Source organism: Fringilla coelebs, assembly GCF_963513975.1.
Source record: "Fringilla coelebs genome assembly, chromosome: 16".
Classification (NCBI taxonomy): Eukaryota; Metazoa; Chordata; class Aves; order Passeriformes; family Fringillidae; genus Fringilla; species Fringilla coelebs.
The window spans coordinates 11226120-11241101 of NC_140042.1; the positions used below are offsets into that span (position 1 = coordinate 11226120).

General features: G+C 48.6%; 1 protein-coding gene across 1 annotated transcript in view; it reads left to right on the forward strand.

Annotated features, from left to right (window-relative positions):
- Positions 1–2758: 2758 nt before the first annotated feature.
- The window catches only part of CARHSP1 (calcium regulated heat stable protein 1), a 35676-nt gene continuing 23452 nt past the window's right edge, over positions 2759–14982 (forward strand). Inside the window, exon 1 of the mRNA XM_084216322.1 lies at positions 2759–2874. The gene's annotated coding sequence lies outside the window, so the exon portion shown is untranslated. The remainder of the gene's footprint in view (positions 2875–14982) is intronic.

The following is a 14982-nucleotide window of genomic DNA, read 5'->3' on the forward strand; positions in this document are numbered from 1 at the left end:
GTGCTACTCTCAGTACACTGTGTTATTGATGACTCTATGGCAATTTGGGTCTTTGTTTTTATTATTTCAAATCTCTGTAAACTATTTGCAAGGTTATTTGTACCTTTTGTTAATGTGAATTGAATTTTAACCCTAACCACAGAGGAAGACTTGTTTCTTTGTGAGCAGTTTTTTCCCTGGGCCTTGCTGTTATGATTTATCTGAGAACAGCAAAGACATCCTCAGTTCCTACGCTTTGCAAACTGAACAGAGCTCATCTGAAACATGATTCAGAATTACAGATGATTAAGATAGTGAGAGCATACAATAACTTGTCAGATGCCTGGTAGGAAAAAATGGATCTGGTAAAATAGAATGAGTGTATCCCATTATGTAGTAAACAGCCTTAAGTGAAAGGCAGATCCCACTCTTGGGGCTGGCACAATGTGGGTTCCAGCCAGCACTGGGACTGGACATGAGAGCATGAAGTGCAATAGAGCAATCTGGACTGAAGCATACTTAATATGCCACATAGTCAAAGAGTTAAGGGCACTTTTCCTCCTATTATTCTCTATTACAATCTTATTGCTCTAATCTTTAAGAGCCTGTTCCTAATTTCCAGGCACAGTTCATTCATGTCCAGCCTACACTCTCTGTGCTGGTGCCAACCACAGCTCTTAGATTAAAGAGTTCTGAAGCCCAACTGGAAATCAGGATTGCCTTTGTGATGTGTGGAGCAATCCTAGACCAATTCATGCCTTTTTAATAGAGGTGGGCAATATTTGCCCTATGTTGACAAGCAGCACCCATGTAATTATTTAAGAGTTGTTCAAGCCTCCTCATCCTTGCAGCAGCACAGAGACACGTATCACCCACCATTACTAATGAATCACATTACCTGATACATCTTCCCCCTACACACTCATTTCCTTGACTCAAATTGTGTAAGTAATTGCACTTTGAATACTTTAAATGAATGGAAAGGGGTATAATGATGCTATGCTATCAAGAAATCCTTCTGTTGTTTTTTTTTTTTTTCCCTGTCAGGACTGTTGAGGGAAGTGCTCAGTCCCTGCAGCAGCCCAGAGCAGTGCCTTAGTAAGCAGGGGATCATCCAGCAGGAAGGAGAGGCAGGTGAGTCCTGCAGCTCTGGACCTCCTCCTGCCCTCCTCCCAGCTGTGAGGTGCTCCCTGCTGGCCCAGCCCAGCAGCACCGGCTTTAGGGAACATTCCCAGCCCTGCCTGCATCCCGGAGAGGAGCTGCCCTGCTGCCAGCCCCCCACACCAGGGACAGAAGGAGCAAGGTAGGCACGAGGGCTGGAAATGATTAACTGATGGTCAGTGATTGTGCTGAGAGAAAGGAGAAGGGCAGGGAGACGAGCTGGAGTTTGGGGGAAGCTGGAACCTCTCCTGTCTCCTGCAGTTGTTAAAAAAAGAGGCAGGCAAAACCCCATTTCCTAGCTGTGGTAGCTGGGGGTGCACACACACTCACACCGCAGGAGGGTCCCTCAAACCCCCCCTGTTGCTGGAAACCAGCCTGAGGCTGTGGGCATCCATTGCCATGGAACTCCCATAGGCTCTGCATCTCTGCCTGGGAAGCAGAGGGAGAGAGGGAAGCAAGAGGGATGACTCAGGAGTGCTGAACCTTCGAGGAAAGCACAGCTGTAGTCCCAGATTGTGTGGCTGGGGGGACTGCTCTTAACAGTGCTTGCTCATGCAGTGCATTCATCCTCCTCCACCTTGGAAAAAGCTGTTTTGGCACACAAAACAAAGGAGAAAAGATTGCCAGGAATAAATATTTAATTGTAGCTTTAATTAATATTTTAAGCAAAAGGAGTCATCAGTCCTGTAACTGTACCTTAGAAAGAGGTGAGATCTTGTGTGGTACAGAATGGGATGGAGAAGTAGAGTACTTTGGAAGACAACCATGTGGTTGACGTAGGAAGCTGGTTGCTGCATATTATGAGGCCTTTTCTAGATGCCCTGTCTCAGGTCAAACACAGTCTGCTACGGGTCTTCTGTCTGCTTTTCCTCATTAAAAAAAAAAAAAAAAAAAAAAAAAAAAAAAAAAAAAAAAGCCCTGCTAAGGTTTGTGTGCAGTAGTTTTATCAGAAATTGATCTGTGCTGTTTCTTGTGTGATTGTATACTTCTGTCTCCAGAGTCTGACATTTGTAATGATATGAGGGCATGCTTTGGTATCTACAAATGGAAAAGGACTAGAATGGATTCACTTTCTGAGCTCTCTTTGTAAAACCATCTTTTAAAATACTGTGGGTCATTATCAGCTAGGGAAATAATGCACAAATGAAAGCATTGCTGAAACTGGATGCTGGGTGAAGGCAGCATACTGTGTCCCAAGGTGTCTCAGGGATTTTTGCGCTCCCACTAAAGTCCGTGACCATTAATTGGGATCCTGTTGTCGCTGCTGCCCTGGACTGTGCCCTCAGTTGTTCGCTGCAGGCCCCGTGTGACAGCTCTGCTCATGCAGGAGATGCCAAGCACACGCAAGTGATGCTCGCACAGAGCGCACCGTGTGCTGCCTCGGCAGCGCTCAGCACAGCCGCGCTCCCCGTCCCCACCGCGCCGTTCGGGAGGATTCACCAGGGTTATCCATCTGCAACTCCGCTGGCTCCATCGAGCTCTCTGGCCGTGCCATCCTTCCCCGAACACCCTTTCCACCCGGCTGTGGTGTTTCGTTGTCGGGCCCGCAGCATCCCGGACAAGTCGCGGCGCTGTTGGCCGGGCCAGGTGTCCCCGGGCGGAGCGGGGCGGAGCGGGGCTGCCGGCCGGGCCCTCCCCTCCCGGCACAGCGACCGGGCCAGCCCGACACAGCCCGGGCAGCGGGGCCGCCGCCAGCCCGTCCTGCCCTGCCCAGCCCAGCCCAGCCCGGCCCAGGTGAGCGGGGTCTCTCCCGAGGGGCGAGGACGGAGCATCCCTTGGGGGTCGGGTGGCCGGGCCGGGGGGAGCGGGCTCGGGGAGCCCCTGCGAGGTGTCGGTGCCGCCTTCTCCTCCGCCGGGGCGGTGGATTGATTTCGCTTCAGAGATCAGGGCCAGTTTCCTTTGTTTCGGTTTGTTTGCTTGTTGCGTTTTTTAACACTTTCCCCTTCTTGTTGCGCTTTGGACCGGGGGGTGTGACATTGTTACTCGGAGAATGGCTCGTTTTAGAGGCGACGAGCGAGACAAAGAGCGCTAAACCAGCGCTTTCGAGCGCTGGGAAGAGAAAGGACTCCGAGCTGGCTGCTCAGAGGGGCACTGCAGAACTCGGAGCCTCGTTAAAGACTCTGTTGCTGTAGCGCGGACTGCCCGCTCTTACAGTCAGCACTTCTGTGCAGGAGAACGGGGAAAGCAAAAAAATCGGGGGAGCAACCCGTTTATCGTGCTCCCTTGGCATGTTGGATGTGTGTGCGTGTCACTTCTTGCTCTTGTCGAGAAGACTCCGAGGCTGATTCTTGGATCTGTGCCTCTGAATTTGGCTTTCAAGGAGGGGATTTGGAGCTCTTTTCTGATGTTGTTTTTGCTGGCCCTGTCGAGCTACTTCTGAGAAATGTTTGCAAAATCTTTTGTGCTGCTAGATTTGATTTCTTAGAGAGTCTCGGAAAACTTTCAGGCTGCTTTGACGTGACTCTCCTAGCTGTAATTTTTGTGACATTGAAAGGGGTTTTTTTGACTGCTGTTCCTAATCTTTACTTTCTGACTATTACCTTATGTTTCGCAAACATAATTTCTTTCCTTCTGTTGATTATTAATAATGGACGATGGCAAGGCCTGTTAATGTAGCTGCAGAAGGCTTGGGCTTTCACAAATACATCTTAGTATTTAAATCTAAAGAGGTTTAACTAACATACAGCAAAAAAGTTAAAAAAAGCCCCAACTCATATGAAAGCTTTGGGTGTTTACAGGAAAAAAAAGTTGTGTGCGCCAAAGAAACTGTAGGAAAGATGAGCCTGTTCTCTGACAATGGGTTTATTTTCACTTTCTACGTGGGGGTGTAAAGGAGGGAAAACATGTTTTCTCCATTTGCAGGGGCAGAGCTGAGGCAGGAGCTGGTCCCACAGCCCTGTGTGTGCTGTGACACCCAGGTCTGAGGTGACCCAGGGCATGGTTGTGCTGCTGCCCTGTCCTCCTCTGTCCTGGGCACCTGCTGCTGGCTGCAGTACCCTGCACTGCCCTGAGCTTCTGCCTCTGCTGTGCCCAGGGTTGTAAATATTTTGACCAGCACCATGCTCTCCTTTACTTAGTGCATGTTAGATAGAAATGCTTATCTGCAAGTAATTTGAAATTAGCCAGATAAGGCCAGGTGATGCTGCCTTCTGTCTCCTCGTACCACTGTGGCTTTCTGGGTAGTGCTGTCCTTAGGGTGAATCCAGGTTTTATATCCAGCTGTAGAATGAAACCCACCATGAACATGAAGGTATCTGCTTCAGCAGAGCTCTCTTACAACAAACTGCCAGGCCCTGTTGGTGCACCACACCAAATGTGGTACCTGGGAGGAAATGTGGTGTGTGGGGCTCTTTCTAGGTGATAGGACCAGCAAACTGTGCCAAGGTTGTTCTTGGTGTCAAGCCTGACAGTAACAGAAGTAAATAAATCCTTCCTCTGCTTCCATTTCGCCCTGAGTGGGCTGTGGGGTGCAGAAGGAGTTGGGGTCTCTTTTATTGTGGCTGGGGTGTCATCAGGGTGAAAGCTGAAGTTGTTTATTGCATCTTTTTGTCTATTTTCGTCCCAAGTTTCTGTAAGGAAGCATTTTTAAATCACTGGGCATGGAGTAGAGTTGGCAGGGATTGATAGTAACTGCTTGAAACTTGGGAAAAGACTGATGGGGATCAGCATTAGCAACATTTATTGGTATTGTAACTGCTCAAGTCTAGGTTGATAAATATTCTGAACGTTGGTGGTGAGAGTTGTTGGTTAACCTGCCCCTCATCTGGAAGGTTTCTGGTAGAGATTAAGGAGAAGAATTCAGTTTGCAAAGTGTAAACCCCATTAACATCAAGGGGAAGGATGAGTGGGGATCACATCCCTTCTCTGGGGTGGCAGCTGCCATCTCCTGGAGCCAGTAAGCTCAGAACAGCATTGTGCACAGCAGAGGGGTGGCAATCTTTGAAGAGGAAAGAAAAAAAAGGGAATGAAATGCTTGTTTTTCTTTCTGCACAACAGTTTTAAAAACTCAAATCCTGCTTTTTGCAACAGGTTGATATGGAAAACCAAACAAAACCCCAGCTAAAACACTGTAAAGAAAGGAGAGCTGCGGAGAGGTGATTTGTGTTTGCACGATGCATCATTCCCAGCACAGTCCAGATAAAATGAAAAACAGAAAGTGTTCATCTGACTAACTGTTTGGCCTTTTCTCTCAGAGCAGAGCAGAGGCAATTGTTCTGCTTCCTCCTCTCGCTGTGTCTTTTCCTCGTTTCTGAGGCAACTCCCATGTGGGATCAGTGATCTTCATTTCCTCCCCTCCCACAGTGATTGCGGCTCCCGGCTTTCCGCTCCCGGGGGCTCCTGAGCCTGGCTGGAGCGGCCTCAGCTGGCCAGGGAGCATTCCCAGGGTCTGTCTGAGCCACCCTCAGCTGGCCAGGGAGCTCCAGAGTCTGTCCAAGCCACCCTCAGCTGGCCAGGGAGCATTCCCAGGGTCTGTCTGAGCCACCCTCAGCTGGCCAGGGAGCTCCAGAGTCTGTCCAAGCCACCCTCAGCTGGCCAGGGAGCATTCCCAGGGTCTGTCTGAGCCACCCTCAGCTGGCCAGGGAGCATTCCCAGGGTCTGTCTGAGCCACCCTCAGCTGGCCAGGCAGTGCTCAGGACCTGTATGAGCCAACTTCAGCAGCTCCCAGGGTCTGTCCAAGCCACTCTCAGCTGGCCAGGGAGCTCCAGGGTCTGTCTGAGCCACTCTCAGCTGGGCAGGCAGTGCTCAGGGCTTGTCTGAGCCACTCTCATCTGGTCAGGGTCTGTCCAAGCCATCCTCAGCAGCTCCCAGGGTCTGTCCGAGCCACCCTCAGATGACCAGGGGGCTCCAGGGTCTGTCCAAGCCATCCTCCGCTGGCCAAGCAGCACTCCCAGGGTCTGTCTGAGGCACCATCAGCTGGTCCAGCAAGTCCCAGGGTCTGTCCAAGCCATCCTCAGCAGCTCCCAGGGTCTGTCTGAGGCACTGTCAGTTCCCAGGCTCTGTCTGTGTGTTTCTCTCCTTCTCTCACCACGCGTGGCTGTGGCTGCCGTGCTGGAGCCCGCGCTGGCCCGCAGAGCCCAGCCAGCGGGGCGAGCAGCCGGCTCCCCGCAGCCTCCCCTTCCCGAGGATAAACAGATGCCTCCTGGCTTCTGTAAACAAGCAGAACACGATCACTCTCTGCCATGATCTTGGTTTTCTCCCCTCAGCTGGTGGCTGAGGAAAAGGCTAAGGTACAGCAGATGCAGAGATGGGATCCCCTCTGACAGGAGGTGACACCTCGGAGCATCATCCGCGCCTCGGTGGCAGTGGGAGAGGAACCAAACCGACGCTTCCTTTGTCTCTGCATTGTGCAGGAAGACACTTGGCTTTCGTTTCTGTCATTTTGGGGGCGTGTGGAGCACACTAAAGTGGTGTTTGCCCCCCGAGGGAAGCTGTGAAATCCCATGCGCGTCAGATCGCATCTGCCCAGGCCTGGCTGTAGCGCCCCGGGGCAGGTGGGGCGTGGGTGCTGCCCGGCAGCCTGAGCTGGCTCTAATGGACAGGCATCAGCAGCCTGGAAACCCCTCCTGCTTCACTGAAATCAGCTCCATCCCCGTGCTTCCTCCTGCTTCACTGAAATCAGCTCCCTCCCTGTGCTTCCTCCTGCTTCACTGAAATCAGCTCCATCCCCGTGCTTCCTCCTGCTTCACTGAAATCAGCTCCATCCCTCTGCTTCCTCCTGCTCCACTGAAATCAGCTCCATCCCTGTGCTTCCTCCTGCTTCACTGAAATCAGCTCCATCCCTGTGCTTCCTCCTGCTTCACTGAAATCAGCTCCATCCCTCTGCTTCCTCCTGCTCCACTGAAATCAGCTCCATCCCTGTGCTTCCTCCTGCTCCACTGAAATCAGCTCCATCCCTGTGCTTCCTCCTGCTCCACTGAAATCAGCTCCATCCCTGTGCTTCCTCCTGCTCCACTGAAATCAGCTCCATCCCCGTGCTTCCTCCGCTGCTACAATCCTACTGACGGATTCCAGGGCTTTGCTGGTTATTTATTTGCCACTGGTTTGCACAGCAGCTTTTTTTTTACTTTGGGTCGATTTAAAATATAGATAGATAAATATATATATAACAAAGTAGCCTGTCCAATCTTTAAAAAATAACGATTGTCTTGGGTGTAGTGCCACTAGCGTTGAGGTTCTTGCATTATTAATGCAATTTGGAAACTGAATAGAAGTCTAAAGAAAATGAACATTAAATTTTTGATCCATGGTGTGAGTGTTAGGCTCTGCTCACCTTGAATTGTGTATTTCTGCAGGGAGGAGCTGGTGATGGGGTCAAGGTCTCAACAGATGTTTAAAGAGGGCTGTTTCAAGGACAGCAATTATGAATCTGGCTTTTGGGTGCTTGCCCAGGTGTTTGGGCAATAATTGGTGGCCTGTGACCACACTTCTTGCACAGCACTGGGATCGGGGAAGGTAAACCTGGGCTTGAGCTGCAGCCTCCCAGTGATCAGACAGCAGAGGGGTGAAGGCACAGAGAGAACAAAACAACCTGCAGTTAAATCCCCAGGGGGTTGTGAACTGCAAAGGAGGGCTCTATTACCTTTCTCTGGAAAAAGCAAGCAGGCCTGTGTGCACCACGTGCTCCTTACCCTGGTGGCTCCATGCCTGATCTGATCACAGAGCGCTTTGTGCAGGACCAAGGAAAACAGAGAACCTTGACCTGGTGTTTTCTCTGGAATATTAAACCTTGCTGGTCCCTTGCCATGCCTCATGAGCAGCACATGACTGGGGAAGTGACAGAGCACTAAGAGTTAAGGCTGGTCCCCAGGAGGGAAGCAAAGTGTGTGCTGGTGTTATCTGGGTGGGAGCTTGTGTGCCAAAATGCTGGGCACTGCCTGGAGCTGGAAGCCAGGCTGGATGGGGCACTGATGGTGCTGCAGCCAGGAGGTTCCAGAGGAGTGTGGCCAGCGTGGGGAGAGCTCCCACAGCACGCTGGCAGAGCCTCTAGCAAAGGGTCTGTCCTGCTCAGCCACTTGTCACATCAGCCACGGTGTACTTGTACTGGTGGAGTACAGGCTGCAGCTGCCTGCTGCAACTGCAGATCTTGGTGACTAACAGCAAACCCAAAAGATAACATTGCTGAGAATTGGAGTGAGAACCTCTGCTTCCAAAGGACTGTCTATCAGTTGGCTGCTTGCAGGAGTTTGCAGCCCATTCAGCATCTGGTGTTCACTTCCCAGAGCTGGTTTTGGGCAGGATGGGAGGCATGATGACTTCTCTGCCACAGGGTGTTCCTCCAGGCACAACTCTGTTTTCCAAGAGCGCTGCTTTTCACAAGGTTTCAAATTCCTTGCCATTTGCTATTTAAGAGAATGCCCAGACAAAGACTAGACTGTGTCCAGGAAATAAACATTTAATCTTGCCTGTCCAGTGGGGGAGGAATTTTCTTTTTATGTCAGTCCTGGTTTAATGTTTGGTTTGTTTTTGTTGCACAGCCAGTCACGCTGATGGAGGCCCTCTGGCAAAATGGACTATATTGTTTTATGAGCTCTTGCCTTCTCAGTGCTTCTTGTCTGCTGCTTTTCCCTTCATGATATGAAATCAGAAGGCTGGCACAAGGCATTTGCTTGTTTTCAGTTACATCAGTTATTTGACAAAAGTAAGTCTTGGTTGTGATTGCAACTTCTTGACAATTACTTAAAAGGGTAAATGAAACTGCCAGAAAGCAACGTCAAAGAATTTCCTGTTTACAAAATTTATGCCTGTTGCTGGAGTGTAAATACACATTAAATACATGATTTGGATCTTCTCACCCAGCTCATCAAGGCAGTGTCTTTCTGTGCAGTGGCAGGTCCAGAACAGGACCTCTGCTGACCTCAGCCAGGAAAGGCAACATTTACTCAGCTGTGAAAACTGTGACTTTATTTTCTCCAATATTTGAAGAAAATCTAGCAATGAGAATTATGAAACATGGTGGTAGCCTTTTCATGGAGCCTCTTTGTGATGGAGACTGGTAGGAAGAGTTCTTGAAGTTATTTATTGAGTTCTTCATTTAAGAGGTAGGGGAGACAGTAAATAGAGTGAATATTGATTTTCTGCTATACAGTGCTCCAGAAAGTGTGTTTGAATCTTACACAGGTCTCAGTTTCTCAACAAACATGTTCTCTTTTTTATCTATGCAGAAGGATGGTTTTTCCCTACCTTGGGTGGTGTGTCAGTCCTAAAAATTATTCTCACCAATGTTTAGGATGCCAGGAATTGAAGGAGTATCTTGATATACTTAAATATTTGTGCAGTTCCACTGTTTTCTGATAATTATTTTTTACATTGATTTTTTTCTTTTTTCCCTGTACCAGGCTTAGACAAAAGTGATCTCTGTCCCTGGGGATGTGTGGTCCACTGCAGTGTCTTTTACCCATGGCAGCAGGGATTTCAGGACAGGAACTCACTGCTGGAACCCAGTCCAGGCTGAATCTGGCAGAGCTGCTGCCCAGGCACTGCCAGCAGCATCTCAGCATCACAATGTCACCATGCTGCTGTCTGCACTGCCCATTTTTCACATGCTCACCTTCCCTTCCACCCCTCAAGCTCTTCAGGTAGACAAACCTCACCTGAAAAACATGCCAGAGGAATAAAGTTAGACACAAATGTAGTGCAGAGCTGTCTCAGCACTTACCACAGCCCCATGGGGACAAAAGTGGTTCTGCTGGACACTCACTAGACTGGTACAGCTGGGGTCTGGGATTCTAATCAGATTTGTTCTTGAACATTTAGTGGGCTGCATTGCCTGTTCCCTGGCATGGATCCTGAGGAGGAGCTCTCTCTGGTACCCTGTGATGTGAGCTGTGCAGTCTGGGCTGGCCTGGCCTCCAGGACCAGGGTGAACCCACGAGATGTGCAGGCAGCACCATGACATGGCTTGTTCTGCACTCAGGGCTCGTTCCTGAGGCAGGCAGACCCTGAGGATTCTTAGCTGTGTAACACGGGGTTTCACACAAAACATTGCTCTAGATAAAAATAACAAAGGCACTGTTAAATATATCCCTGTCTCTGTGGTTTTTTTTTACTGATCTCACATCTCTCTTGGTAGTGGCTCTGGCCCAGTTTCATCAGGTCATGTAGCTATTAGCATGTGGCTAAACAGGTAAATTGAATCAAAACAATCCTTCATAAAGGCATTTACTGCTGCTCCTGTGTGCAGTGTTTGCTCTGCTTGTGTGTCCCATTCCCCCTGTGGTTGCAGTCAAAGTAGATGCAGTTTTTTGGGGTAGTGATTGCTCTAACACAAAACTTTAGTACAATTTTCCATTAAACATGTGCTTCTACATGGAGGTTTAGTTTTATACCTGAAGAATGTTCATGCCTCAAGATTTGCTTGTTTTTTTTCAACTATATCACTTGATTTTTACCTTGCCTGAAAAGATTGAGTTGCCCCTTTTTGGTATTTGCTGGGTCCCCAGGATGAAGGAGGAATTGATGAATCTGACTCCATGTTCTTAGAAGGCTAATTTATTATTTTATGATATTAATTATATATATATATATATGATATTTATGATATTAAAGAATGCCATACTAAAAATATACTAAAGAATAGAGAAAGGATACAGGATACAGACAGTAGGCTAAACAAGAATGATAATAAAAACCTCCTGACTGACTCCTCAGAGTCAGACACAGCTGATGGTGTTTGGCCATTAAGTTAAAACAATTCGCATGAAACCAACCAAACATGCACCTGTTGGTAAACAATCTCCAGCCACATTCCAAAGCAGCAAATCAGGGAGAGGAAAATTGGATAATATTGTTTTTTCTCCGAGGCTTCTCATCTTCCCAGGAGAAGAAATCCTGGCAAAGGGATTTTTCAGAAAATATGACAGTGACCCCCCCCTTCCCTTGCTGTGGTCTGTGTTGTCTTTTGGGCACTAACACAGCAGCCACAAACAACACAACAGTGCCTGTGGTTCTGGACAGCTCTGTCCTGCTCAGCACAGCACTGGGGCCGTGGCTCTGGAACTCACAGAGCAGTAAATAGTTTTGTTATGTGTAAGTAGGCACGAACTGCAGCCCCACACACGTGCCCGTGCTGGCTCTGCGGTTTTGCAGCCACTGCAGCAGTGTGACTCCTTCTGCCATTGCTGGGAGCACAGGCTGGATGTGCTGAGCCAGAAAGACTGGTTTGTGCACACAGGATAATCAGGGAGGGCAATCACACTCCCCACAGGTCCATTTTCCCCTGTGTTGTTTGCAGTAGGCTGGCTGGACCAGGGGTACTGTAAGCATTTTTGAGACTTGAAAATAATTTTTCCCCTAGAACTCTCAAGTGCATCATCAGTGGTGTTTTCCAAGCTGCCATATGAGAGGATGTGATGGAGGGTGTGTAGCAGCCAGGGGATTTGAGGTGTTTATTGGGGTGGCTGGTGTCCCTGGAGCAGCTCTGGTGGCTGTGAGCTGTGGGGTGTGCTCTGGATGCATCACAGGTCTGACTGCACGTGTAGGGGCTGCCTGTCAGTGCAGCAGATCACACAGAGCTCTGTAAAGCAGCAGCTGCCAGTGGGGATAGTTGTGCTGCCAGGACTGAGCAGCTCTCTGGGGTAAAATACAACATTTTCTGTTCAGCCAAGGAGTTTGGCTATCTATGTTAGCTTACTTCCATCAGTTGTTTGGTTATGTAAGAAAAACCAGACCTGTGCATCGCATATATTTATGTAATTCTTATCTTACAGACTTCAGTTAAACATATTAAAGCAGTTTCAGCTGAGAGTTAAGAGGTAACCATTAGTTTTACAGTGTTGGTGGAGCACTTACCTCTTGCTGGAGCATGAGGACATAGAGAGGAGTCTCAGGGTCACAAGCACAAACTTGTGTACAGCATGGTGAGATATACTGGAAATTGTGGTGAGGGATGTGATGGAGGGAAGAAAAAACAGAAATGCAGTGGTTAAGTGGGCCTGTGATCTTTAAACATCCATCCATCCATCCATCCATCCATCCATCCATCCATCCATCCACCCACCCGTCCGTCCGTCCGTCCGTCCATCCATCCATCCATCCATCCATCCATCCATCCATCCATCCATCCATCCATCTGTTTCTCCATTAAAATTTAGGTCTGTCATCCCATCAGATGCAGAGCATTTTCTGTTTCTTAAAGTATTTCAGTCAATTTTATATCTTTGGGCCATTACTTGATATTGATTTAGGTTCATAATTCTGCCTCCATCACAAACCATTTGTTTAATTGATTTCTGAGCGATCTATTTGAAATAGACCCAACTTATTAGCCTGGGATGCTTAAAAATATGCATAGAAAGTGTCAGGCAGTGAGACTGGGACGTGACCTGTGCATTGGGAGAAGCAGAAAGTAGAGCCTGGCCTGTCCAGAAGGGTATTTGGGGTTTATGGGTGCCTCACAGACCTGGTGTGAGGATCAAGCTGGTTTTGAGTGGTTTCTGACTCTGTACCCTGCCAACTGCATCTTGCTGCAATGCTGGCAGATGAAATACTCTCAGAGGATTTATTTTTTTCCTTGCCAATACATGTATGCCTCATAAATTTCCATGGTTATAGATCTCTGTAATGTGAACTGTTTTCCCCTATTGAAAATGTTGATTAGGGAGGAAACACAGTGAACTAATTGTTCTGAGTAACACTTGAGCCACATAAATATTTCAGGGGATTTCAGTAGCCTTAAAAGGCTCAAAGTTGCACATGAACAAACTTAACCACAATTGTGCCTGAAGTTTTGTGATGTGGGATGAGGCTGAAAAGGGGAGAACTTTGCAAAAGTGCCTTGGGATTTACATATGTATAACTTCTTTATAATAGTATGACATGGCATAACCCATTTGCCTTGTAGATGAGCTTTAAGATGCTTAGACACAAGACACATGAGAGATTTTCATGTTCTGGTATAAATATTTTCTGCCAGTATGAAATAAATCCTGGAATAAATTCACAGAGGATGCTCCAGCATGGAAGCAATGGCAGAAGGAAATCTTCAGACTTGCAAAAACACTGCAGGAGGAGCTGGGTCCAAAGCTGGAGAGCAAGCACTGGAGGGGACAGAAAGTTCCCTTTTCAGCCATATATTGTATTTTGTCTGGGAAACACATCAGCTCACTGTGACTGAGCATGTTAACAAGCTTAGGATGTGATAAATGATGTGTTGCCTCTGCTATCCCAGAGCAGAGTTCCCAGCCCTGGATAACAGAGGAGTGATAAAGGCAGCAGGAACTTGGAGTGACCAGCACAATGGTTCTGTGCTGGGGACCACAAAACATTGAATAGATAATATCTGCTTTCTGGCCCAAACCAGCTAACTTGTTGGCAAAGCTAAACCTTCAGAAATATTTAATACTAGTGGGGTTTATTGTCTAAGAAAGAGTCATGGCAGCCATTCAAGTGACAAAGTGGGGTGTGTTTTGTTTTTAAAAGGTATAAGGTTTTTAATTTGTGCTTGGAAGTTTAAAGGGGAGGGGGGCAAGATCCCCAGAAACAGCCTGTAACTATTTTTGCTCTCTATCCTCTTTATGTCACTTCTGCTAGAAAATTTAAAGTTTGACTTATGAATAAGTCTGTACACCCTTTCTTGTGTGTTCCTCTAAGCTAATGCTTTCCCCCATTTGTTTCTTTACATTTTCCTTTTCAGATTTGCTGTTGCCTTTTGGTCTCACTGTCGTTTCTTAATTTCCCTGTGAAAAGGGCCTCTCCTCACAGTCCACTAAAAGGAGGGGAGGCTCTTTTCCATAGACAGTTAAGCTGTGGGATCCCTTGCCACAGGATACTGCAGAGGTTAAAAGATTATATGAGCTCAGGAAGGGCCTGAAGAATCTCCTAGGAGGTTATTAAGTACCACTGTGCAACGTTTTTGCCATTTCTTTAAATGAGGATGCGGCAAAGGTGTTGAGAGCAAGCACCACACTGCCCTCACCTTGTATTTAACTCTGACCTGGGCAGCCACATCTGGCTACCAGTGTTGCATCGAGTAAAGTCATCCTGATGTTCCCCAGCTTTACTGCAAGGGTCCTTTGGGACCTCCCTTCACACTGCCCTGTGCCCTTATCACAGCTCTGTGGAGACTGGGACACCAACACTTGCTCCTGGGGTGACCTCTTGTGTCCTTGGCTTCAGGGAAGGAGCGCCTGTGTTGGAGCTGGGCTTTGGGAGTTGGTGTCTGTGCTTCTGCTCTGGGTTCTGGCACTGGGGGGGTGGCTGGCACTGGCTTTGGGAGCAGCTGGGCACTGCTGTGACATGGTGCCCCAGCTGAAAGTGGCTTTGGGAGCAGCTGGGCACTGCTGTGACATGGTGCCCCAGCTGAAAGTGGCTTTGGGAGCAGCTGGGCACTGCTGTGACATGGTGCCCCAGCTGAAAGTGGCTTTGGGAGCAGCTGGGCACTGCTGTGACATGGTGCCCCAGCTGAAAGTGGCTTTGGGAGCAGCTGGGCACTGCTGTGCCACAGAAACAGCCAGGGCTGGAGGCTGGCAGCTCACACAGCAGGCAGCTGGCAGACCAAAAGCAAGGCAGGATGCTGGGCATCTCACCCCAGGCTGGTGCTGGCTCAGTGCCTCTGGGTGTGCTGTGTGCCAGCCCATCCCACGGGCACTGCCACCTGCCTGGTTGGTGACAGGCTGTGGTCTCCTGCCCAGGTGAGAACCCCCCTTTTCCTGCTGTCATTTCAATACTTGATTACATTAGCCAATACTATAGGTGCACAGCAAATTAAGTCACTGGGCAACACTATCACCTAATTACCACCATCATCATCCTCAACCACCATCTTCATGCTTGCCTGGAAGTGCTCCCAGAGGAGGATGCTTGTCTGGAACCTGTCACTGCTTGTCCAGGCTCACATGAGCTGGG